Source organism: Phaenicophaeus curvirostris, chromosome 1, assembly GCF_032191515.1.
Source record: "Phaenicophaeus curvirostris isolate KB17595 chromosome 1, BPBGC_Pcur_1.0, whole genome shotgun sequence".
Classification (NCBI taxonomy): domain Eukaryota; kingdom Metazoa; phylum Chordata; class Aves; order Cuculiformes; family Cuculidae; genus Phaenicophaeus; species Phaenicophaeus curvirostris.
In genome coordinates, this window is record NC_091392.1 from 142343545 (window position 1) to 142367751 (window position 24207).

The window sequence follows — 24207 nt, forward strand, 5'->3', positions numbered from 1 at the left end:
TTTTCTGTTTCATCACAGGAGATAACTTTGCCCTTAATCACAGAGCTGCATTCAGCATTTATACATAGAATACTCAGCCTGCATTCCAGATTATTGAAAATCCTCCTAAGTACCAGCAGAGGGTTAGGTTTTGGCTGCAGCTGCCCAGATCCCATTACTGGGAATGATCCTTACCTGTCAGCTGTCAGGGAAGATTTTCAAGGAGGGGCAAATGAGAGGCTATGCTGCAGAGCTGTAATCTGGGTTTTGGAATGAGGCCACATCTCATACAGAGCCATATGTAAGTACCATTAAAGTCAGTCCAGGAGCTCCTGCTGCAGTAGGCAGCTTTGACACAAACACAGGCAACAAGCTATGTCCTGAGCCTCCTTCCCCTCCGGCTCTCCACGGGCTCTGTGAGGGCTGTGAAACACTGGAGGGGCTGGGATTATAGAATCATAGAATCACACAGTTGAAAAAGACCCATTGGATCAACAAGTCCAACCATTCCTGTCAAACAGTAAACCATGCACCTCAGCACCTCGTCCACCCATCCCTTAGACACCTCCAGGGAAGGTGACTCCACTACCTCCTGAGCAGCTTGTTCCAGTGCCCAATGACCCTTTCTGCTCTTCTGGGCTGAGCCGTTGTAAGTAAGCCATATGGTACCTATTTTCTGTTACTGTGACCCTTCAGTGACATCTGAAAAGCTTCAGGGAGTGATTCATAAAACTGCGTTTACAACACGTTAGCTGTGCTAATGGGGCTGCAGGAAGAGGTGGTTAGAAATCTTTGTACACACAGGCTAAGCCCCACAATGTACCCCAGGCAATGCAGAAAGTGGTCCTGAACTGTTTGTAGTAACCCATAAGTCATGTTTTATTTTAGGGAGCAGGTCTCTATCAGACTGCAGAACCTCCTCAGCACTCCAGCAATCTCCCAGGGAAGTGGTGAGCATCCCGCTATGTGTGGTCTCATCCTGACATCACAAAGTACTCTGCAAGGAGAAAACCTTCATTGAGAGAGGGAGCTATGGCGATGAAGTATGTGCTTCTCTTGTTCCTGCTCTCTGACTCTCTTGGAAAGCCAGGCTAGTGAAACACGTTTGCCAATTTTAATCCCCAGATAGCATAGTGAAGCCTTATGTCCTTTGTGCTGCTTCCAGCTACAGCATTGCTTCTCTAAACATATTAAGTGTTAGAATTTTTGTGCATTCTTGGTGGAAACAGATAAAAATAATATTATAGTGGAGATGGCTCATTGGCATTAGTGAACTGCTGAAAATTCCCAGTTGTCTTCGCATAGATACATTTCAAAGTATTGCCCAAATACTTTGGAACAATATTCAAACCGGGGTTTGTTTGTGAAATATTTTATTTGATGTTTGCAAAATATTTGATATCTGCAAGCTATTGGATTTGACTCTCAGTTCATGTTGAGTGCTAAGCAACATGCTTCACAACTGTAGGACTGAAGCTTCCCTGCTGTCAATCAGTGAGTGGTACACCACTGTCCTATTTTTTATATTTTTTTTACTTTTTTTTGCAGGTAATTTATGTTAAATTCATGAAGCATTTGCAGAATGGCTTCTAATCACCAGTAGATAAATCCTTATGTTATACCAGAACTTACAGTAAATAAATTATATGGTTTTATTAACTTTTATTAACATTTATTTACTCTTTTAAAAGAGCTTTAAGCTAAATTTTTGTTTCTGAAACTATTAATAGGCCTATTTTCTGTCACATCTGGAGTTGAGTGTGTATTACATGACAAGCTTCTTGTTAAACTCCTTTGAGCAAATCTTCATTTATTAAGCACCTCACATGAAAATTCTTGACCCAGTGGGTACAGCAAGTGCATATATGAGTGCTGCATTTCATCTTTTAAATTGAATTGCCCAGACCATCAGATGACCAAAGAGGATGAGGGGAAAGATGCGAGTGATAAAGTACAGTACCATCATGTGCTAGTATGCTAGAAGTATCTAGAGGGATATGCCATTCTGGATACATACCACTTCTCGGTGATGAGGAAAGCTGGGGAAAGTAAGGACATTTGAGAAGCTGGGAAAGATATGTAGCAACTGAAGCTAGTGGGAGAACATGACTGTACCCACTGTCAGAGTTTCATTGCACCAAAGCCAGGGTGCCTCACCCTGTAATGACACAGCTAAATGGAAATATTTTGTTTCTTTTGTGTCTCCACCCAGTTAGATAAAGGTATAGCTAATGAAAGCCAGGTCACACCTGTCTACTGGCATCTTTTCCTCTCTTATTGTGTGTTACCTTCACAGATAAATTTGCCTGGGAATAGAGATAAAGGGGTTTCTTTTTGCTTGTTTTCTGTTTGCTTTTTATTTTTAGAGTAAGCTTTTCATACCTGAAAGATGCAGATTACAGTTGCTTCTACTTTCTCTAGGCTTAACTCTGGTGGCAGGATGGGAGCTGCTAAATTTGTTACTCTTGATCCACTAGAGAATAAGCATGTAAATAAAAAGTTGGAGCTGCACGGATTATAGGGATATCTTAAGTAATTTTATGGACTGAAAAAGATTTAAATTTTTTGCTTTTAATATTTTCACATATCTTTTTTGCATATTATGATTCGAGGGAATTTTGATTCACCTCTAAATATTTGTTAATGGAAACACTTCGACATCTAGTGTAGTTGGTTCTAGGCCTGCATCTTTTATCAATACCTTCTCTGGGAAAATCCTCCTTATTTCTAATAGACAACCCAAATCAGGATAACATAATTTGACCTACAATGAACTAGGAATGCAAACATGGCTCAGCTGAGAAAGCATAAGTTTCAGTCAATAATGGAATTACTTGTCTTGAAGCAAAAATCCTTCTTGCATGTCCTGCCTGTTCAGATGATAATACTTTTTCAGCTTCAGGCTTCTAGCACAATGACAAAAGTCCTCACGTTGAAACATTTACAGGTGCTTCATGCAACACTGAGTAAATTACTCTGGAGTGAGTTTGGCTGGGGAGAAGTGACAGTACTTTTATTCATTGCACAAGCACCTCAGTCAGTCTGTCTGCTCAGGTTTCTGGAAACCTCTGTGGTCTGATTCACTATTTCCTTACTGTTTGTTCTGGGAGTAACTATACAAACATGACGTTGATGCAATATTGTAGGGAGTATCTAGGCTAATCCCTGCATTCACCTTCTCAACACGTTTGTTGAGAGCAAGGGGTTGGATTCCTTGCTGTCTTCTATCCTGTGCTTCTGTAAGCTTGTGGAGCTGTAGCCACACAGACAGAGTTTTACATTAAATTTCTAACTGTAAATCACCACGGGCAAGCTAGTGGAAGGGATAATTTCTAGCATAGGGCAAACATATTCTGACAGATGGCATAAAGACATACCTAGCACAAGAAGTGACTGGTGCACCACTGTGCACCAGTTTTTGAGCATGTTTCTCATGTTCAAAACATAAACATGATCAGTTTCTTAGGCATTACCTTTGTCTTCAAAATCATCTAAAGCAGTCAAACTAACAGCCTGGTGTTAACAGCTAGGCACTTTCAGGGAAAAATTAGAATTTGCTTCCCTCCAGATCTGCTCTAATACATCAGATTTAGTTGTCCTATCAGGACTCTTCTGATGACTCAGAGTTCAGTTGGAGGGCCAGTACAGGAGACAGGAATGTACTTTTAGAGACATATGCCACTTTTTAATATGCATTTCAGGCAGCATCCATCTCTACCAACACTGAACACCCTCAGTGTAGACATCTACACCTGGGATGGTCCTCTATGTCCCATTCCAGAAACTGAGAAATAGCTGACCTGCTTTAGATATCTTATTGAGGAAAGGTAGGAAGGCCTGCTTCCCTTGATTGACTGTGAAGGGATCCATGCAGTGTGCTCAGATGTAGAAGTCAGCAGTTAGTTTGGCCATGGAACATCCCACCCTTTGTGGCTGAGAAAGAAACAGGGTTTGGTACAAGAGGTAACTTGTTTACAGTGGCAGAATATGTGAAGGAATTAAAACTAGCAGACCTTCCAGACCTGCTTTCCAGTTCCTGATTCTCCAGGGAGTGTTGTGTTGCTTTTGGAGATGTTTAAGAGGTGGGAGGGTTTAATTTTTCCATTAAGGAAAGTTTCATAAGGAAGTTTCTAAGAGCAGGGTGGATGGTGGATGCGTGCCTTTTTAGGAAAGAAAAGATCAACTTTTGTTTTCTGTAGACACTGCCACTTCTAGTTGCAAAGCAGTAATATGGAGATCAGAAAAGTTTTCTGTTTAATCTCCCAGCCAACACTACAAAGACAGGAAAGATTCTCAAGAAAAACAATGCTAGAAGATTGCACTTCCAGGCACTGGCTGTGTAACATCCAATTGTAGGTGGATGTGGTGTTTTGATATCGTAAAGCGTACATGGCCTGCAGGCAGGACATAAGTCCACGCGACTTGGGATGCATCTGAGGGTGCTGAGGGAGACAGCTATGGCTTTCTGCCATCTTTGAAAGGCTGTGGTCATCAGAGAATATCCCCAATAACTGGAAAAAGGCAAATGTCACACCTGAAGAGTGAGAAAGAATCCAGGGAACTACAGGATGGCTGGCCTAATCTCAGTCCCTGGAAAGATTATGACCATATCTTCTAGGAGCTGTGACTGGACACATGAAGAACAGGCAGATAGCTGGGGGGACCAGCACACACTTAGTAAGGACAAATCATGCCTCATCACCCTGTCTGCCTTGTGTGCTGAGATGACTGGCTCTGTGAACAAGGGGAGAGCAATAGAATAATCTTTGTTAACAAAGATGTTAAATGGCACTGACCCCAGTACTGAGTTCTGAGGGAGGCTACTAGCAACCAGCTGCCAGTTGGACTTTGTACCTCTGACCACAACCCCTTAAGGCCAGTGATCCAGTCAGCTTTCCACCCACCATATAGACCACTCATCCATTTCAATAGTTTGGCTCTAAGGATGTTCTGAGAGACTACAGTGAAGGCCAAGCTCAAGTCAAAAGGCAGCTGGCACAGGTTGCAACAAAGGCAATCCAAATCAGATAAAGGAGAAGCCAAACCTCACAGAGGGGTTGGTTGCCTGGTGAGGCTCTGGTACCCCTGCCCTTGGAGATGATCACAACATAGTTAACAAGGCTCTGAGAAACCCTATCTGAGAGAGCCCAGTTCTAGTGAATGGATAGAACAGATGGATAAGAGGTATCCAAATAAGTCCCTTCCAAATTCAATTATTCTGTGATCTGTTATGTGGTGTATGTGTTTATACACAGGTGTGTAGGAGACTTTCAGCACCATCTCTGGCCTTGTGTGGGAGGCTGTTTTGTACCTTAGTTCAGAACAGTCATGTCTAGCTTTCTCCAAAAGAAAAGTCTTCTGAGAGGTGATGTTATGGAGGTGTCACGATCACTGAAGCTACCACTGTGTGCAGGACTAATTGCTGCCTATTTGAGAAGAGGAATATGGGGCTGTGTTGCCCTCTTACAAGGTCAAGTGTAGAAGCTGTCTGGGCAGTGGGGGGGCACTGTGCCATCCAACAGAGGAATGACTCCAGGACGGAGCTGGCAGTCTTCTGCTTATCGCCCTCAACACCATCTCCATTCTGAGTATGTGGTGTTCCACCCTGCCCTAAAATTGAAGATATTAGAAATCTGTAACAATTCTTCAACATGGCCTTGCCAAGCAGTGGCAGCTGAAGAGAAATAACAGTAAAGAAAGACCCATGGGGAACAGCAGTAAGGGGCAGTACATACCTTCTCTGTCCTCCGATTAGGAAACTGAAGAACCTATGACTCAACCAACAGTAAGCATTTTCATGACATCATCAGTGTTTAATCTGAGAAATTTATGTTAATATTGCCTCTGATATTATGATAAAGGTAATGCCTGTGAATGGATAGGAAGACTCCACATTATGATGCTACATCCTTGTATACTTATTGTCATCTGTGCTCACTCTGGATCTTCTTAAAGGTACATCAGGCAGGACTCCTCTGACCCAGACACTGATAGGCAGTGTCAGACACTGATAGGCAGGCAGCTGGATTGTGTCTCGAGTGTCTGAAGCATAGGGGTCTTCATGGGAGCAAGGTGTCTAAGCTCTTGGTACCATCAGTAAATATCTAAACCGTATAGTTAGCAGAGTCTGGAGAGGAATTTGGCTGACCAAGTGTTGGGGTGTACCTCAGGAGGAGAAGAGTAGCTTGCTAGACCCCACTCATAGTATGGGCTCAGCCTCCCTTGGTTATTCTGGGAGTTTAAGTTGTATCTCACGTCCAAGCACTATAATTTAGGCTAGCTAAAACCCACCCATGTTGACTAAAAAGAGAAGAAATAAATATATTTATGAGAAAAATATGAAAATGATAACTCTTTGTGCTAAACATTATGATTTTCATCCAAGAAGTAAAGAAAGGCAAAACCTTTGTGGATATTTAAGGTTCAGACTCTGTATCTGTACGTCCAATCACACGCTCCCAGTATATTATATTATACTGTATTATATACACTCTTACAGAGCACATCCTTTGTTTATAGTCATACGGATTTACAAGCACTCCCTGGAAGAACAAGGATACACATTGTATACAAGATATTTTTTCATTCTGTAAACTATAAATGTGGAATTATAAATAATAATGTCAGATATTTTGCATATGGTTTTCTACATTTGGTGATTATATCTCCACGACAAGTAAATGAAAATATTGGTAGTGTATAATTATGACCTCTTTTCACCCAGCCTCCTCTGCTCAGTTCTATGGTATTGTTATATCCTCCTCTGTTGCCATAGAAATGATTGATATGTCCAATCACAGCATTCTTGTCATACTCTTGCCTCCACATATTATGAATCTTGTTCTTTAAACCAGACTCTCACTTGGCTTTCTGATATTTTGGGTTATATGCTGTGGACAGAAAAAAAAAAGAAAAGAAAAAGAAAGTAAGGAAACTTTGGCTTTCAGAAGGCTGAAACTAAATCAAGCGACAAAGTCACATATATTAATTCAGTGAATTTCCGTTATTTTATTGTAAGTCTTGTGACATTTGGTGCTTTTATTAACTCCTAACTCTGGCAAGCGATGACTTTGTGAGAATCTTAGCACCTCCTTATGCAAAACAAGCATTGCATTGTTTAAAGCTTCCTAGCCATGGAACTTGAAAATTCAAAAGCAAATTTAAAGAAGTGCCTTTTTTGTGTGTGTATTGATTTTAAAGAGAGTGAATTATGATTTCTGCAGATTTGGGTTTCCCTCTCAAGAAAGCAAGAGAGAAAACTACCTACTCAAGCTATTGTTTGACATAATAATTAGTGGTCAAATTGACGAATTTAATTTTGCTTCACATGTTTCAAAACTTAGTAATGCAGGTTGTCTGCTTCCAGACGGGGATATCCATTCCACAGTAGTTTATCACCCTAAGAAATACCCTGGGCCTGCCTGGGCTTCCTTTCTACTGGTTTCCCCTTCCCCCCACAGCAGTGCCTGGAGGGATATGGCACCAGACAGACGGACCCTTCTCCTGTGTCTGGACAATAAGCCTTACCCATCCCCCATTTCTTCATCCAGAGCCCCATGAAAGCCTCCATGCATTCCCTCATACATCCTCCATATGGGAGAAAGGACTTCGAGTTCATCTCAAGCATTTGCAACCTGTGAGTGCTTTCAGCTCTGAGCAAAGGAAACCAACGCAAAGGAAACCAAACCGAGCTGGGTCTTCAGAAAGAGCACACCTTTGCACTCCCTGCAACCTCCTATTGAGAGACTCAGCATTTGGTCCATGCCCCAAAGAATGCTCTAGGAACATGGTGGCCCAGCCAGCAACAAAAAGGGCTTTCAGTGCAATTTGTCGAGACATGGACAGACCACAGAGCTGCCACGAAACCTCTTTCTCAACCTCTGGCCTTTTATTTTGTGAGGCTTGCAGCCTGATGTTGCCTGTAATATCTATTTCTAGCAATGCCACTAGGTGGCTCAAGATTGAATCCACCACAGGCAACAGCTTTCGGTGGGATGTGAGTGTGTGGGGGGCAGGAATTTGGGAATTATCCTTAGGCAGTAAGCACCACCCTCATCGCTTCTGTAATTTTCAGATCTTGGTTGCAGATGCTGGAGGAGGGAAAGGGGCATCCCAGCAAACGCTCAGAAATGTGAATGAGCTTATCCTAAATTCTCATGTGAAATCAAACACTGGGAGTTTACCCTTTATTTATTCCTTGAGAATTAGGTACAAGTAATAGCCTGGAGCCTAGTAATCCTTCCTTGAATACGAGTCACGATTATTTCCCGTCTCCCCCATTAAAAGAAAAAAAAAAGTGTATTATTCTATTTTAAACTCTATCGAAGGCAATTGTTACTGTTATCAAAGTATCATTTTTTTCTTGAGCTTGTCTTCGAAAGACACTATGAATGAGAGGTTTGAGTCCACTGTACTAGGGAAGAGAAGGGCTTTCACACAAGGGTTCAGCACATGACAAGGGTGATCCCCCAAAGGATGGCTTTTATGCTTGCCACCCCTCTGACCTATTTTCTGAGGTGCCCTGAAGGAATTAATTTCTCCCCATTTCTCACTTCCCTCCACACCAAACCTCTGTGCTTTCCTCCCATTCTTGTTTACCCTTATTCCAGGGTGCTCCTTGTGTTGCCCTCTCTTCAATGCTTTACAGGTTTTCAGGGCTTTACATGTTTTCCCACAGCAGGAGCTCTGCAGGCATCTCTTTTCCTCCTCTCCCAGACACATCCCAGGAGCGCTGCGGTCCCTCTTTTCCCTCTCTGGTACTTGTCTAGGCATCAGATCTGCAGTACGGCACAACCCACCCGAGGTGGTGGAGGCAGCCTGGGCATCTCCTGCCACTGTGTCCTGCCCTCCACCCCGAGCTGCTCCGGGAACGTGAGAGGATGCTGGGGGCAAGAGCTGGGATGCAAAGCTCAGTCCTCCCTGGAAAAGCTCGCCCTGCTCCCTGGGGAGGCCAGGACTGAGTTTGTCAGGGTGTCAACACCTCAAAGGCAAGGAGGAGGAGGGAGAAGAGAAGAGATAGAGGCATGGTTGAGCAAGAAGGAGCAAGTGGGTGCCATCAGCCAGTTGTTTGAACTATAAACAATTGCAGAGGTGCTTGAAGCTGTAGCTATGCTAAACAGTTGGCCCATCCCCCTTCTGTGGTGCTTGCATTCCCCTTTCCCTCCCCCACAGTCAACAGGGGTTTAGCCAGCGATACCTTCCCTGACATTTTGGATTTGATTAGAAAGCAACGTATATCCTCTGACACGCAGGCAGGCGAGCACAGCAACGCTATCAAGTCAAGCGTGTGGTCTCACAAGCCCTGACAGCAAGTCAAATATCCTCATGGCCCCCTTATGTGCCTTAAAAATTCCTCATTTAGGGGCTGAGACAGCAAAGGTAACGCCAAAGCGCTTGCTCAGCTCTGTGGTAGAGCATGGGGAGATTTCATTTGGTTTCTGCTGGAGATCCCACTAACCATCGACAAATTAGATGCTTTTTTTAAAGTGTAAAAATATGCTTCTTCTGAACTTTGCTTTTATTTAGAGAAAAAAGATGAAAAATTAATTCATAAGCCCCACCTGCAGCCTCTTCCACAGAGCTGGCTTTGCCTCAGCTTCTCTGCCCACAAACACTACCTGCCTCCCTCCCAGAGGGCTCCTCCTGTCTTCCTCATTTTTAGGGTGGAGGCTAATAAGCCTCCCCAGCCCTGGTAAGTCAGGATTAATTAACCTGCAGATCCCTGCAGGCTTCCAACACCTGCTAACTGAGAGAATCCAGCCAGTCTCTCACGGTGGTTTTGGGTTTTTTTTGCACACCCCAAGCATTAGCACCTGGAATGAGAGAAAGTTACAAGCTCTGGCTTTGCCTGGGTGGTTTGTAATGAAGGGAAAGGGTAAAAAGATAAAAAATCCCAAAAGATAATATTTTGTAGGGTCTGTTTTCTTCCCTTTTTTTTTTTTTATTTAGATCAGGAACCTTTTTTGCATGGGAGCAGCATCTGCTAGCAAGCAGCTGTGCTTCGTGCCATTACCACCTTTCTGAGTCTGGGGAAGGCACTTCTAGTTGAGCTCTGCCTCTCGGCTAATGGGCACCCCTCTCTCCTGGCTGGTGGCTGCCATTTGTGGCAAATGTGGTAAGGCATGTAATCGGTCACTGAGGGATGCAGTTATCTGATGAAACGGCTCTCTAGGGACTGATTTAGGACCACTATAGTAAGAACAGTTAGAGCTAATTGGATTTTTTTCCTCCCAAACATGAGTTTCCAGATGTGACAGGGCAGCATTGCTTTATTAACCCAGCCATGTTCATCCATGCTCCCTGTTACAGAGGAAGGGATTTTTTTTTCTTTTGGTGTTGAATCATAGCTTAGTGGGGGTTGTTTCCTGCTGGTTCCTGAACAAGAGCCAAGAGGCCTTCCTTGCCTGCTGGAATTTTACAGCACAAGCACTGAGCAGGGGTGCCACCCTGCTGAACGCTGGCATTTTTTATTTTGGTGAACACTTTTTGTTATCTCCACTACTAACTGACTCATTTCTGCAGACTGGGCAAACCAGGGGAAAAAAAAAAAGGTTCCAGCCAATGTTCTTCAGTGACTCATTCAGGTGGATAAAGCTTTTACAAATGCTCCCTCCTAGCTAACAGGACATGGGCAAATAGCTTGTGTGCAGAAGGATTAAGATGGTGTTTTGCTGGCTCCCTTCCCATAAAAGCATCAGCCACTCTGCCTGTGAATTGCCACCACCCTGCCCTTCCCTGCCCAGGTGCTCAGCTCTGTCTTGGTGCCAGCTTTGGTGCTCTCCGGGTCCTTGCCACCCTAACTGGACGAAAACACCAAGCTGTTTTCTGTTAGCGCTTCGGCCCAACACCTACAAGGCTGTAAGGGAGGAGATGGGCCCACCTGGCTGAGAAGATGTTGGATCACTGTGGAGCAGCAGCCTTGGTTCATCTGCTAGCACTGCTCACCAGCCATATGTTCTTTCTTACACCACCTTTCGGAGAGAGATGAGAAATAAAGGCCCAGGGGGAGACGAAATGACTTTATGAAGGTTGCAGTTCAAGAAACCTACCTACTCTCACAAATTTTGCTAGACTATTGTACCAAAGTATCCCAAAAATGAATTGTATGCTCTATTTAGATAAACTTATGTTTTAGATAGTGGACAGCTCAGCCCCTATGGACAGCTCAGACTCTACGGACAGCTCACAGGGCAAAGAGGTGTGTTTCAGAGAGCAGAAATTATTTTGTAATGCCCATTGATTCTTTGTATTCTGCAGCTTTCGCCTGAGGATCTCCCCAGCAATAAGTGATCCATCTTTATCTGTCCTAAAGATCTCTAAGAGAGGCTGAAGGCTTGCCAGTACCATGTACAATATCACTTCAGAACCAGAATGGAGACAACTTCCAGATCAGCATGGTAAATCTGTGTTCTTCACAATCCAAGCAAGGGTGGTGGGGGCCCTTCCCAACCCAAATGGCTCCAGCAGGATCCTACTCTTGAAAAGACTCTACAGCCACCTGCAAACAACCACAGCAGTAGCCACAATAAATGTGGCTCTGAGGCGAGAAAGACCACATGAAATGCTGTCTGCATGTCAGAGGCTTCATTTCGCTGGAGACCCTATACCTGTGGACACATCTGCTTATGCTTGGCCACCACCTTCTCCTCTCTTGACACTCTACATCTCTTCTTTTAACCCCATCTGGCAGTAACAGGGCAATTCTGCTTTTGTATGGAGAGCAGTTGTCCCTTCCTTACCACCCACCCATCGACCACAAGGCAATGACACATACAGCTCTTCTTTCAGTAGCAACTGAAGGCTAGTGCCAGAGTAGAGGTCCTCCTCATGAACTCCCTGCCTGCCACCCCACATCCCTGTGAAGTGTCCTCTCTAGCATGCTGTACTTGGCTTGCCTAAAGGCTGTACCTCTTTAACTAGAAGACATGCTTCTGGCATTCCTGGGAAGCAAATTACAGTCATACTGGCAGCTGCCCTCTGCCCTTGTCTATTGCAATAGCTCAAGATGATGCCAGCAGCCCCTGGGCTGCATTAGGAAGAGGGTCGCCAGCAGGTCAAAGGAAGAGATTATTCCCATCTGTTCAGCACTGGTAGACACACTGGAAGTTCTGGATCCAGTTCTGGGTTCCCCAGTGCAGCAGAAACAGGAACTTGTTGCAGGAAGTCAGTGAAGGGCCATGAAGATGATGAAGGGATTGGAGTGTTTGGCAGATGAGGAGAGGCTGAGGGAGCTGGGATTGTTCAGCTTGAAAGAACAGAATGCTCAGAGAGGATCTGATTCATGTGCACGAATAAGCAACAGGGCGACTAAAGAAGATGAAGTCAGACTTTAAGTGGTGCCCAGTAAAAGGGTAAGAGGGAATTGGCATAAACAGAAATACAAGAAACACCATCTCAACATTAAAACCCCCACACTTCTTTATGAAAAGATTAACCACCCAGACAGGTTGTGGAATCTCTGTCCCTGAAGATACTAAAACCAGAAATGTATGTAGTCCTGAGCAACCTGCAGAGCTGACCCTGCTCTGAGCAGGGGTTGGATGAGGCAGTTCCCATAGGCACCTCCCAGCCTTAATGATTCTGTGATCCTGCTTGCTGATGCTCATGTTCTGCGGTCAAGTTCCACTACCCTTACTTGTATTTTCCTTCAACCATCTTATTGGAGTGGGTTTTGCCACTCCTGGGTGTAGGGACAAATTAGCTCTTCTGCACCAGATACTCAGAGACAACCAAGCAGCTGATAAATCATGGCTAGTATGGGAGTAGATGAGGAAAAAAAGCCTTTCCATATGGTGTTAAGTCTAGACTAGGCATGTGGTATTCATCCCATCCAACTCTGGCCATTTGCAGTATAACCATTTATGCCTGACTTGGGTATCTAGACTCCCTTTGAGTCAACACAGAGAAATAGGCATTTCTAGAAAGTGATTCATGTGGCCTGTTTTACATGAGATGAATCATGCCCAGGAACTGTCTTTCTTTCTCTGCTGTGATGAAGAGAGAGAAATGTGAAGAGGTCAAGTTTAGACTTCTACACTGTAGACATCTTATGGCATTTAGGATGGTTCCCACCTCTGATACTTGTGCAGAAGTCTTATCTGTTATTGCCTAGGCTAAATTTTTACACACCATAAAATGCAGTCAAATTTGATGAACGTCTCTTTGCCTACAAATAGGACTAACTAGACAACTGAAAAGTACAGGCAACCTCCAAAGCACTGCAGGCTGAAAATTCATACAAATGATCCAGGGGCAGTTTGGAACCCTGCTTTATTTTTCCAAGAGTGAGTATTTTAAGGATACAGCTCAAAAGCACTTTGAGTAATGGGACCTTATCTAGCACATGGGTCTAAAGTCAAGGGCCTCAAACCCAACCCAAAAGATGCCTTTTGTGGCTGGGTTCCTCAGCCCAGAGTCCAGGGGAGTCTAGAAAACTGATTACTTGATCAGTGCATGCTACTGTATCTGGGATGAACAGAGGAGAGCTGTGGACAGAGGAGAGCTCAGGTGAGCAGGAGAGCTGGGGTGAACAGAAGAAAGCTCAGTAAGGAGACCACTTAGATCCTTCTTTGCAATTGTTAGTCCAGATTCCGTTGCTTATATCCATCAACAGGAACTTACTGGGGCAGAAGATCTTCACCTCATCATGCTGTTGACCTTTCTTACTCATAAATTATCTTTGGCTGGCAATAACAAGCAGCAAGGAGGTAACATACATCCTTGGCAGTGATAAGCTCTATCCTGGAGTGTCAAATGCTTGAAGGGCACTGCAAGATGACACAACCTGTCTTGTTTTGTCTTATGAAATATGACGAGGCAGCATAGCATAAAACTGTTGTCCCTTTTTGCACTGGTTGGCATGCATCTGGGCAGCATCTGGACAGAAGACTCTGATCAAACTTGTCATAGGTGGTTAGGCTATGCAGCATTATATCTGCATATGCTATAAGAAGCCAGATTACATAAACACACTATGGTGGTACATGTGCTGCGGTGCAGAGCGGTCCTAGGTGCCTTAGACAGTCAGTCTAAGAGCTTGACCTTAATGTTGCTGCAAGGGTTCTGTGAAAAGACAATACAGATGCAGATTTCATCAGGCAAGACATCATTGGGCAAGATGCTTAGCCCTGGTATTTTTCAAGGGAACACACAACTTTTAGAGATCTGCACACATTTGGGGTGTTAGGATTGTAGAAGAAGAAAGGATAGAGAAAGAGTACGTAAAGTCAACTGCCAAGAAAAATAATACGCCAAGTATGAATGAAATTAGTTTGTCTCAAATTAGTTACCCCAAATCCCAAACTAGTACCTGTTATAAAAGAACTCCTGACCTCCAATTTTTCAGCATTTTGACGAAGACAATAATACTTTTTTTCTATGAAGTGCTCAGAGATGTCAGATAATAGTCAAGTTTTAAGTGATATTAAGTGTAGATATTAGCTGTTGTTCTATAAAATGTAGTATGCAAACATGCTGGAAAGTGCTGTATGATGCAGGAAGAAAGCTGATATTTAAATACAATTTTACACCTTACTAGTATAAAATTTCATCATCAAAAAGTCATTAAATGTTTCCATCCTACATTATTTTGGTGGTAAGAGGAAAGTGACTAACTGCTACAAAATGCTCAGAATGCCTGACTCTAATGTAACCAGCCCTTATTTTCTTCCTTATATTCCATGGAGGTCAAGAAGGTTCCAGCTGAAGAGGTTTTTATCCCTGACCTTGTCAAGATTCAAGTGCAAGGAAAAAAATTGGTGAGCTGATGTTCATCCTCAATGAGTATTTCAGATCCCAAACTCAGTGTAAAGATCTCTTTTCTCTCCTGAAGTATATAAAGGACATTATCAGCATGAACCACGGGCAGGATTTGAGTACATCTGGCAGTGTTCTGGGGAGCTCTGCAAAGCATTCTTGCCAAGTACGTAGGATCTGATCTGGGGACACACCCTTATTCAGAAGCACGCATCTGTGTGCTGTTAACATCCCACTGCCTTAGTATGTAGCTGTCTTCTGAACTGGGACATCATCCCACGGTGCATGCCTTCATCTCATCAATTCTCCCCATGTACTTACAGCTAGCCCAAGTAAAGACTTCAGTCTGGGTTTAGGGGGGAATAATGAACACAGAAGCAGAAAAAGTTTTCAAGTGCTGTTGGAAAATAACATGCTGGTTTTCTGTTCTTTGTATAAATTTTCCTTCTTTTTCCATTTCAGGGCTAACTGAGCTAAGGGCAAAGTGCCTATGCACCATTGCTTAATAGTATACTTGTTTCTGATGATGATGCTTATAGTAAATACATCAGTCTTAAAGGGGAGAAGTTGGTCAACAAAGCTTCCATGCAATTTCACAAGTAGAGCTACATTAATTCACAGCAGGTAAATATCCGTCCCCTTGACTTCACTTTGCTAGTCAAATAAGTAAAAAAACTTCCAAAGAATTCAAGACTGCACAGCTGAAAATTTTTAAAACTGGCATTACATGAAACAGCATTGACTTTCTGCATGGGATTCATCACACCAGCCTTAGACGTCTTCAGTGCAGGCTTCAGCACCTGGACTTACCATGACTTTTTGTAGTCAGTGCTAAGATACCATTCCTCTGAGCCACTTTCCAGCTTCAGGATGAGATGAGCTGTACCCTGGAGGTGCTTACTTCTTTCAGTCAACTGTTCAAAGAAGCTTAAGTGATCAGCTTAGACGTAGACATGCAAACCAGACAGGTGAATCCCACGTTTTTCCTGGAGATGATCACTCTCTGTAGAAAGTGTTTATTCAGTGTTTCTGTTATGACCAGAAGACCCCTAAAAGCCTCCACATTTCAGAAGATAAAATAATTGTATTGATTACAAATTCCTTCACTAACAGTTACACTGAGGAGCTTTACCAAACTGCCATGTCACAACATTCCTGATACTCAGCTTACTTAAAACCAGATCACAGAGGGTAAATATATCATATGGAAGAACTATCTGGTGAATCAAGAGGGTCTAGAAGAAAAGGACAGAAAATGACCTTTTAAGCAAAACAGTAGCTAAAATACTTTGCCTCACATCAAAACCCAGCAATGCCTCATAACATTCAACCTTTTTCTGTATTTTGATGACCACGTTTTGTTTAAAAAAACAGTACCTGGAGGATTATATTGTGTTAATCACCAGCCCAAGGGTAATACACTTTTAATTTCAACCATCTATTTTGACCAGTGGGTGTCTTTTGTTAAAGTATATGCTGCATGGTGATGCCTCCTCCCACAGACCTTTCCCTGGCATTTCTATTGACGTGTCAGCAGCAACTCCATGAGATCTTGGCTTTGCCGCTGGAGTTGACTTAAGAAGATGCCAATGCCATTTCACCATTTCAGTCGCTCATGTGGTCCTCTTTGCAGTCAGAGGCTCCCTGGTGATGCTACTGCCAGAAACCAGAACTGATTCACTTTTTCAGGGGGAGTGTAACTTATAAGTCGATATGTGGCTCAGCCCTGCAAACCCTTGTTCTGTCAATAGGAGCTACCCACGGAGTGGGTAGTGCTCTGCAGTGTGAAGCCAGTTATGAGGCATCAGGGAAGGGAGGAGAGGGAATATTTTAAGTTAGCTTCACTGACAAAGCCAGAGTTTCCTGAAATTACAGTCTCTGTGAACATCATGCTGCATGAAACAAAAGGGAAACTTGAACCAATTAAGCCCATGTATTAATTGTCAAAATCCTTAACAGGTTCTATACTTCCTTCACAGCACTGGCATTTTTAATTTTTCCTTTGAAAGAACAGTTAATTCTCACCTATGCTGGTTTTTAAAAAAATTTCTTTCTTTCTTTCTTTTGCATTTTGGTGATAATTCAGTCTTTATATTCAGAGTTACTTTCAAAACGTTAACTCCCTGGTCGCTGTAAAATATAACGCAAAATGAAAATCCCTTCAATGTTCAAATAAAAGTCACTTGAAAACTGAAAAAGAAAGCTTTCAAAGGGCAGGCGTCAGTAGCCTTAATGTTTGTTTAAAATATATGCTTTACACTTTAATTTTGATTTCTATAATTTACCTCACTCAAGCTTCAAAGATTTATGAGTTCACAGGGAGTTTGCACAATGCATTAAGTTCAACATAGGGATAAATTCATAGGATTAAAGGCAGCTGTACTCAGACCAGGAACTACGGGAATTTATGTCGTCACAGCTTTCTTACAGAAGCCCACTGTTGGCGGAAGTACATTGGCTTCACCCTGGTAATGTGATGGCTTCTGCACCAACTTAGGCCAGGGCTAAAGACTGGTTATTACCAGATCTGTGGACTCTTTGGGATCATCTGGATCATATGCAAGCACATAATAATTCTATTTCTGTTCAGATAGCCCAAGTATACAGAAATATTCCTGTGCCAGCTATATGCTTTTTTTTACCAGGTTTAAGCTGGCTACAGGGGGACTGAGAGTACCTGCTCCTTCAAAGATGTTCTGGGACAAATGACTCCTTCGGAATTTTTTTAATGCATTTGAATTGACAAAGCAAATTCATACAGGTTCAGTGCTTTGTATCCTGCCACTATTGCATTTCTGACTTAGTACATGGCACATCAGGGCTAGGTTCAGGGCCATTCCTGTGTTCTTGATAAGTAATCCCCACTTATCTTCTCAAACGCCTGGTAGCTTGCAGACTCAACTTGAACTGTGTTTGTATAAGCTGGAGGTTTATGAATGGGCAACCTAGCCACCTCTGTGCTTTGTTTGTTTCTGCTCTTCCCCCACACTGTGACCATAACTGAGCTGGATAAAACAACCCAAAACCTGAAAACAAAGATATTTCCAATCTTATCTATTTGATCGTGCAGTTCTGCAAGTAAACGCACCAGTACAACCAGAAAGACAGCAGCACAGTGACAGGAACTGAAGACCAGGAGGAAAAGCACAGGACGTGCTCGGTGGAGGAGGTTTGGGCAGTCCTTACACAAGAGCCTGCAGAGCCACAGCCACCATCACACTGGTAGAGCAGCTCTCTCCTTCGGGGGTTCAAATGCAGCATGAGTGTGTTGTCCGTCTGCCTTGCCTACCATCCTGACGAATGCATCTCAGAAACTCTGGGTGCCCCTGGGTGAGATAAGGTACATCAAGACAAATGTGAGTAAGGGACAATACTCCCCGAGGAGATCTGACTCAGACAGGGAGGAAAAAAGTTTGCTCATAGCCACTGCAGATATGGCGCAGGGCCCTGTATAAGACGTGAAATAAGTGTCAGAGCTGGGTCATGGGAAGATAACTACAAGCCAGCTTAGCTGAAAGCAGAGATAGCCTGTGACAGCCAGCCACACTCAGTAATTGCAGGCTTTGTGTGATAGATAGCAGGACCAGAAACAGCTAGCTTGTTAAAACTCGGAGCATGGGCAGTGTCTTAAAATATACCCAGGATCAACTCGATTAGCCCAAGCATGCAACAGTACTTTCATGCCAGGTTTATGCTTTTTTTGACAGCTTCAAGCCTGGCTGCAGGACTGACAATTCCCAGTCTGATGTGAAGTGCAAGATCTTGGGCTGCACTGCAAATTCAGTCTGGGAAGATCAATTAGGGATGTGGAGTCAGCAAAAGACCGTGGTGACATGAAATCACCTCTCCTTGTCCTGTTATGTTCCAGGGATGGGAACAGCCTCCTCACAGAGGCCTCACAGAAGCTGTGGCTCCATGGATGTGAATCCTGTGTGGGCATGTTCAGAATCAGATTCAAAATACCCACCTAGGTGGAACAAATTGCTGAACTTTACGCTGCTGGTTCGGATTTGTTCACTGATTTCTCTGGGAGCAAGGATTTCACTGTCCTGGCAAACCTCATACCATTTCAGCTATCAGCTTCTTGTGTCCTATGGCTTTAGATGGACCAGGTACTCTCTTTCTTCAACAAAGCCAGCATAAAAGGTGATATGAACAGTGTATTATGTGCTCTGGTTATTTTCATTAAAATATTGTCATGTCTTCTTTTGTGATCAGAATAAGTTAGAACTGCTGGGTGATTCAGTGTTGCACAGGTGTAATATTAATTATTACAGGATGAAGGTTAACTTGTGTCCCCAGGCTAGAGTGTATTTTTTTCATCCCAAAATGACTTTTAGAACATAGTTTTGTGGTACCAGACCTCTGTGCAATAATAACTTGAGGAATTCCTGCTCTTACTTTACTGCCCACCACTCCTTCAAAGCAGGGCATTAATAAGAAGTAAAGCAAAGCCTTCCAGGGAAAAAAAAAACAACAGTGTTTTCTTCTTTGTTAAGATCTACCCAGCTACCTGATCATAATACAGGGAGATGCACTGGCACAACTTAAAGAACAGCATAGCTGTGAAGCCTGGAAGGGGATGGGGAAAGGTGGGCACCTCTAAAATTCTGATAGTGCTGATTTTACTGTGCCTTCTTGCCCGGTATTGAGCAGCCAGGGAATGGTTGCCCCTCTTTGCCACTCTTCCTGAGCTATTGGGATTGCTCTACTTAGGGAACCCCTAGGTTTCAGGATTCCTTTCAATCCACTCCCTGCTAACAGGGGAAGACGGAGGTAGACAGTGATGACCTCAAAGTGTACATCTGGTGATAAGCTGCTCCTTTTGCCCCTGCAGAGCTTGGTGTCACCTGTAGTGACATCTATACCTGCTTCCCTGCACTTGGGTCCAGCTCTGTACCTGAGTCTTGCCTGCATGTCAGGATGAGGGTAACCCATTGGCCCAGGAGGCAGCGCAGCATCCTGAGGAGGGGGGGGAAGCAGCAGAATGTCACCAGCAGTAGTTCATGCACAACTGGGTGATCAGAATTGTTGGAACATGTTCAGCTACATTACATACAGATACAGCGTATAAGATCCTGGATATCACATGGAGGTATGAGATGGTGGCGGTGAAACAGCAGAAGAGCATAAGCTGGGGGAAGGTGACTGTGTGGCACCCTTCTGTATAAAACTTGATCTCAGCATGTGTTGTAATCACCATCACGGGCAGAACTCACCAGCACAAGGAAAACAGGCAGTCTTTAAAGCCTCACAGCCTCCCTCTGTTCCTCAGAGTTCATGTGCAAGCAGGAGAGCTGGACTGCGCAAAGCCTTACTCAGCCTCGTTTGCTACTCTGATGCAGGTCTATCAACTCTGTGCTCTGGTATTCCTCACACTAGCTTGAGCCTCCCTCATGAACTTCCCTGGCCAAGGCAAGAACCCTTTCCCCAGACGGTACAATGGGGCACATGTCTCACACTTCACACTGTGAAGTAGGTCAAAATGACTCCCATTTTACACACCGGGAGCAGGAGTGGAGGCAGGAAATGAGATGCCCCAAGGCTACGGGATGAATCAGTAGCAGAAATAAAATGAAAATTCAGAACTTCCTCTCTCTTTACTCATCTCTTTGAATATTGTTGATGATTAAGCTCTCAAAAAGTTAGTGCAGTTGATGACCTCTACATCTCTGGTCAGTGATTAGGGCCCTTGTGTATTAAATGCGGAAAAGAATAAAAAACAAAGACAATTTCAAAGGACTGGGAAAAAAATAGAGGGCAAGGAATTTCTTTTGTGGTCAGAACATAAATGTTGGGTTCCCATTACTCCCACAGTGCCTCTTCCAGTAAGGAAGGAAGTTTCTCTAGTTCTACCCCAGTGGGTCCACTGAGAGTTGAAATTGGCTCAAGCCACAGCTACCACCAAGAGGCAATGCTATGGTTACACTTCCTCCCCTGCACATGGCTTCTGCACCCCCTCGCTCTTGGCTATACAACTGCTCCAGCAGGCACACGATGAACCAGCCTGGGAAACTGATCACTAGTAACATTATAAACCCTTTTCCTTTCCTGGGCTAGCTTTGCTATGAGTAAGTCCTGGCTCGGTGCACAGCTGTATGAATGCTTATGCTGACACAAGGGACGTGGTGCCAGAGGGTAGGAACAAAAGGCTGGAGAAAGGGAGGCTCAGCCTCCCTCTTTCAGGGTTGCTGAAACTGCTCAGGGAACTACAGCTCCTCTGTTCCCTCCACTGCTGTGAGCACAGCAAGGAGGAATGGGTTCAACTGTGTCTGAGGGTGACAGAAAGCAGCACACTGGCCCTGCAGATTTCTCCCTGCTTCGTTCCCAAACAGATGGAGCTGACTCAGATTTTTTGATGCTTCTTCTTAGTTTGTCATTAGAAGACGGAGTCATTTACTGTCCTGTATGTGGTGTGACTGTCCAGAGGGCTGAAATCGCCTTTCCTTGCATTTCATCTGCAATATGATTTTTGATGGTCATTTTGCTCCATCTCCTTCAGGTGTGCTGGTTTCACTGTGTGAGGGACAGTTAAAACAGACCCTTATCTCCTTTACAGTGGTTTTAGGCTTGATCTTTTAACCTTTAGATTTCCAAACTGCATAAATACCCTGTGCTGGTGAAGAGCATGAGAAACATGTGAACAGTGTGGTTTTGGCCGCAGCCAGAGAGACTTCTTCTTCAAGAAACCAACCCTTTCATCTCTCTGCTTGTGTAGGAAGTAAAAAGGTGAAGGCGGTGCAGGGCTTCAACCCAGGAGCTAGCAGGAAGCTTTCGTGTGGCATTTACAGCTTTATGAGAACTATTTTTCTAAAGTTAGGGGTTGCGCCAATTTTCAAGGATTCACAATCTTGTTGATAGCGCTTCTGCTTAATTATTAGTCTTCTGGTATAATAATAACACAAACCAAAGAACAACATTCGCTATAACAAAAGGTTCAAAGCAGAGAAGGGGACACTATGGTGGAGCCACGTCATCAGCGCTATAATGGTGAAAAGCCTCAGCTCTACAAAACTAGGACTCTATTTTTCAAAGGCATAATAAAGGTGCTGCATATGGGGTTTGTAGATGAAAGTTTGGGATCCAAAATCCTTGCAGCACTCAGAAGTACACAGCGACAGTCTCTGAGGTAGTATTACCACCAAGGAAAGAGATTATAATAGACACGTTCCATAAAAATGTTATTTCCATATGTTTCACAATAGTGAAAAAGGGAGTATCAGGAAAGGACTGGAAACTAGGACATCACCATGACACTGCATGGGAAACCCACAAATTGTGGACACAGCATGGAGATCCATTCCCCTGTCTTAAACAGAAGGTGTCAGAAGGAGAAACAGTTCAATGAAGGGCAAGTATGGAATGGCTTCCATTCCCGGTATCACTAAAAAGATCAGAACTTCCTAGCTGTCAAAAAAATCACAGGTAACTCAAAGGAAGTCTACAGAAAAAAAAAAAAAGCAATGGAGAAAATGAATAAATAGGAAATGATTGTTGTCTCTTCCAGCATAAGAACAAGCAGCAGGTTCTTGCAAACCAACACATGCAGGTTCACAGCCAACGAAGGTGATCTTCATATAAGAAGCAGCTAGATCATCTTTGGGGCACCCTACCAGAGGACACTGAATAATGTACGAATCCACAAAGAAAAATGAGCAATCTATCAGAAGGAAAAAAAAAAAACACCAGAGGATATGACATCTTGTGACGCAAAGCGCTGCCAAAACACTCCGAGATGCCAAGAGTTGAGAGCATACCCCAGGAAGAATTATTGGATGGTTAGAATGTCCCTGTGCTCTTGTCTCAGCATTCACCACTGGGTACATCTGGACACAAGATATCGGGCTAAAAGGGGAATGCGTTTGACCTGTAAAGGCCGCTCTCTAGACCTGATCCTAGTGCTGCGTGCATGCGCTCAGACGGACCCAGTATCAACTTAATTTGAAATAACTTGTCTTCTTACGACTACAGGTTCCTCTACAGAGAAAAAAACAGTTGCTCAGTCAAGACCTAAGTTGCCTTTTTTGCAACTACATCTCTTCAAGTGAAAATGCAGCATGCCATTCAACTGTTATGGTAATTTACCCTCACACTTTCTGCTCAACAGGTTTGCTTTGTTTTAAAAGTACATTTCTGCGATACTTATAGCTATGTATATGCAATTTTGTGGTTCATGCAGAAGAGACAGGAAAACCTTGGTTCCCACAGGAAATGTAACTCAACCTCTTGCAAGCAGGTAAGATTTTTGCCGTATCAGTGTGATAAAGAACTTCAATGAGAGACAAACCCTGCCAAGATTTACACCTGTGTGCAACTGCCTGATGTGACTAGCTCAAGAGAGGTTAATGAGATCTTTCCACACGACTCAGATCCTGCTGGAAGATGCTTCTGGGTGGGAACGGGGCCCCGAAATGCTTGGATGAGGTGCTGAGGGGCACGGTTTAGTGACTTATAGGAATGGTTGGTCTCGATGAGCCGGTGGGTCTTTTCCAACCTAGTGATTCTATGAAATAATGCGTTAAAAAGCCATCTCGCGGGTTTGCTGGTTCTGGAGGCCGGTATTTCTGTTTCTGGAGAGGCCTCCCAGGGGCCAGGAGCGGATGGGAAGGGAAAACATCCCACCCCCCCACGGGCTGGGAGGTAGCTCCGACCACCCTCGTGTTATTTTCTGTTATTGTTTCCACCTGCCCCGAGCTCGCCCCGTCCCCAGAGGTGCGGGGGGTGGGGACGGACGGACAGACAGCGCCCCGCACGCGGACACGCGTGGACTCCCGCGGGGCGGGGGTCGCGCTCGGTGCCCCCCGGGGCTGTCGGGGTGGGGGGGAGGGCAGGGCTGAAGCGGCCGCTCCCACCCCGTCCCCCGTCTCTCTCTTTCTCTCCCCGCGAGTTTACCCGGCAGCGCTTTGGGGAGGGCGCGTTTCCGCCGGTTTTTCCTGTTGGAGAAGGGAAGGGGGAGCTGTTTTCTCTCTCTCTCTGCCCGCTCGCAGTGTATTTTGTATCCCTTTCTCCTCCTCCTTCTCCTCCTCCTCCTCCACCTCCTCCTCCATCTCCTCCTCCTCCCCGGCTATCTTTGTCTGGCTCGCAGCGCCCCGCTCCAGCCCCACGCCCGGTGGATGCTCGGGCAGCGCGGCGGGCAGGGCTCGGAGGCTCCGCCGCGGCGCCGGCCCTCAGGCTCCCGGCATCGCTCCATGCCCGAGCGGGGCCGGTTCGCGGCGTGAGCGCGCCCGGGGGGGGCCGTGCCCGTGCCATGCGCGGCCGCGGGGAGCACCGCGACGCTGCCCGAAGCTCCCGGACCCGGCGACGCTCCTGCCGCCGCCGCCGCCCCGCGCTGTGAGCCCCGCACCCGACCCAGCCCCGCACCGCGGGGAGACAGCAGCGCCCCTTCTCCTTCTTTCCTTCCTCCCTCTCTCCCTCCCTCTTTTCCTTCCTCCTCCCCCCATCCATCTATCCATCCATCATCCCCCCCCCCTCCCC

The 24207-nt window shown here is 44.7% G+C and overlaps 1 long non-coding RNA gene across 1 annotated transcript; it reads left to right on the forward strand.

Moving 5' to 3' along the window:
• The first annotated feature begins 827 nt into the window (after nt 1-827).
• On the forward strand, nt 828-16105 carry LOC138716797 (uncharacterized). Its single transcript, XR_011336731.1, has 3 exons — nt 828-1022; nt 11236-11375; nt 15196-16105. It is a non-coding gene; the product is annotated as an uncharacterized lncRNA (long non-coding RNA).
• The last annotated feature ends 8102 nt before the right edge of the window (nt 16106-24207 follow it).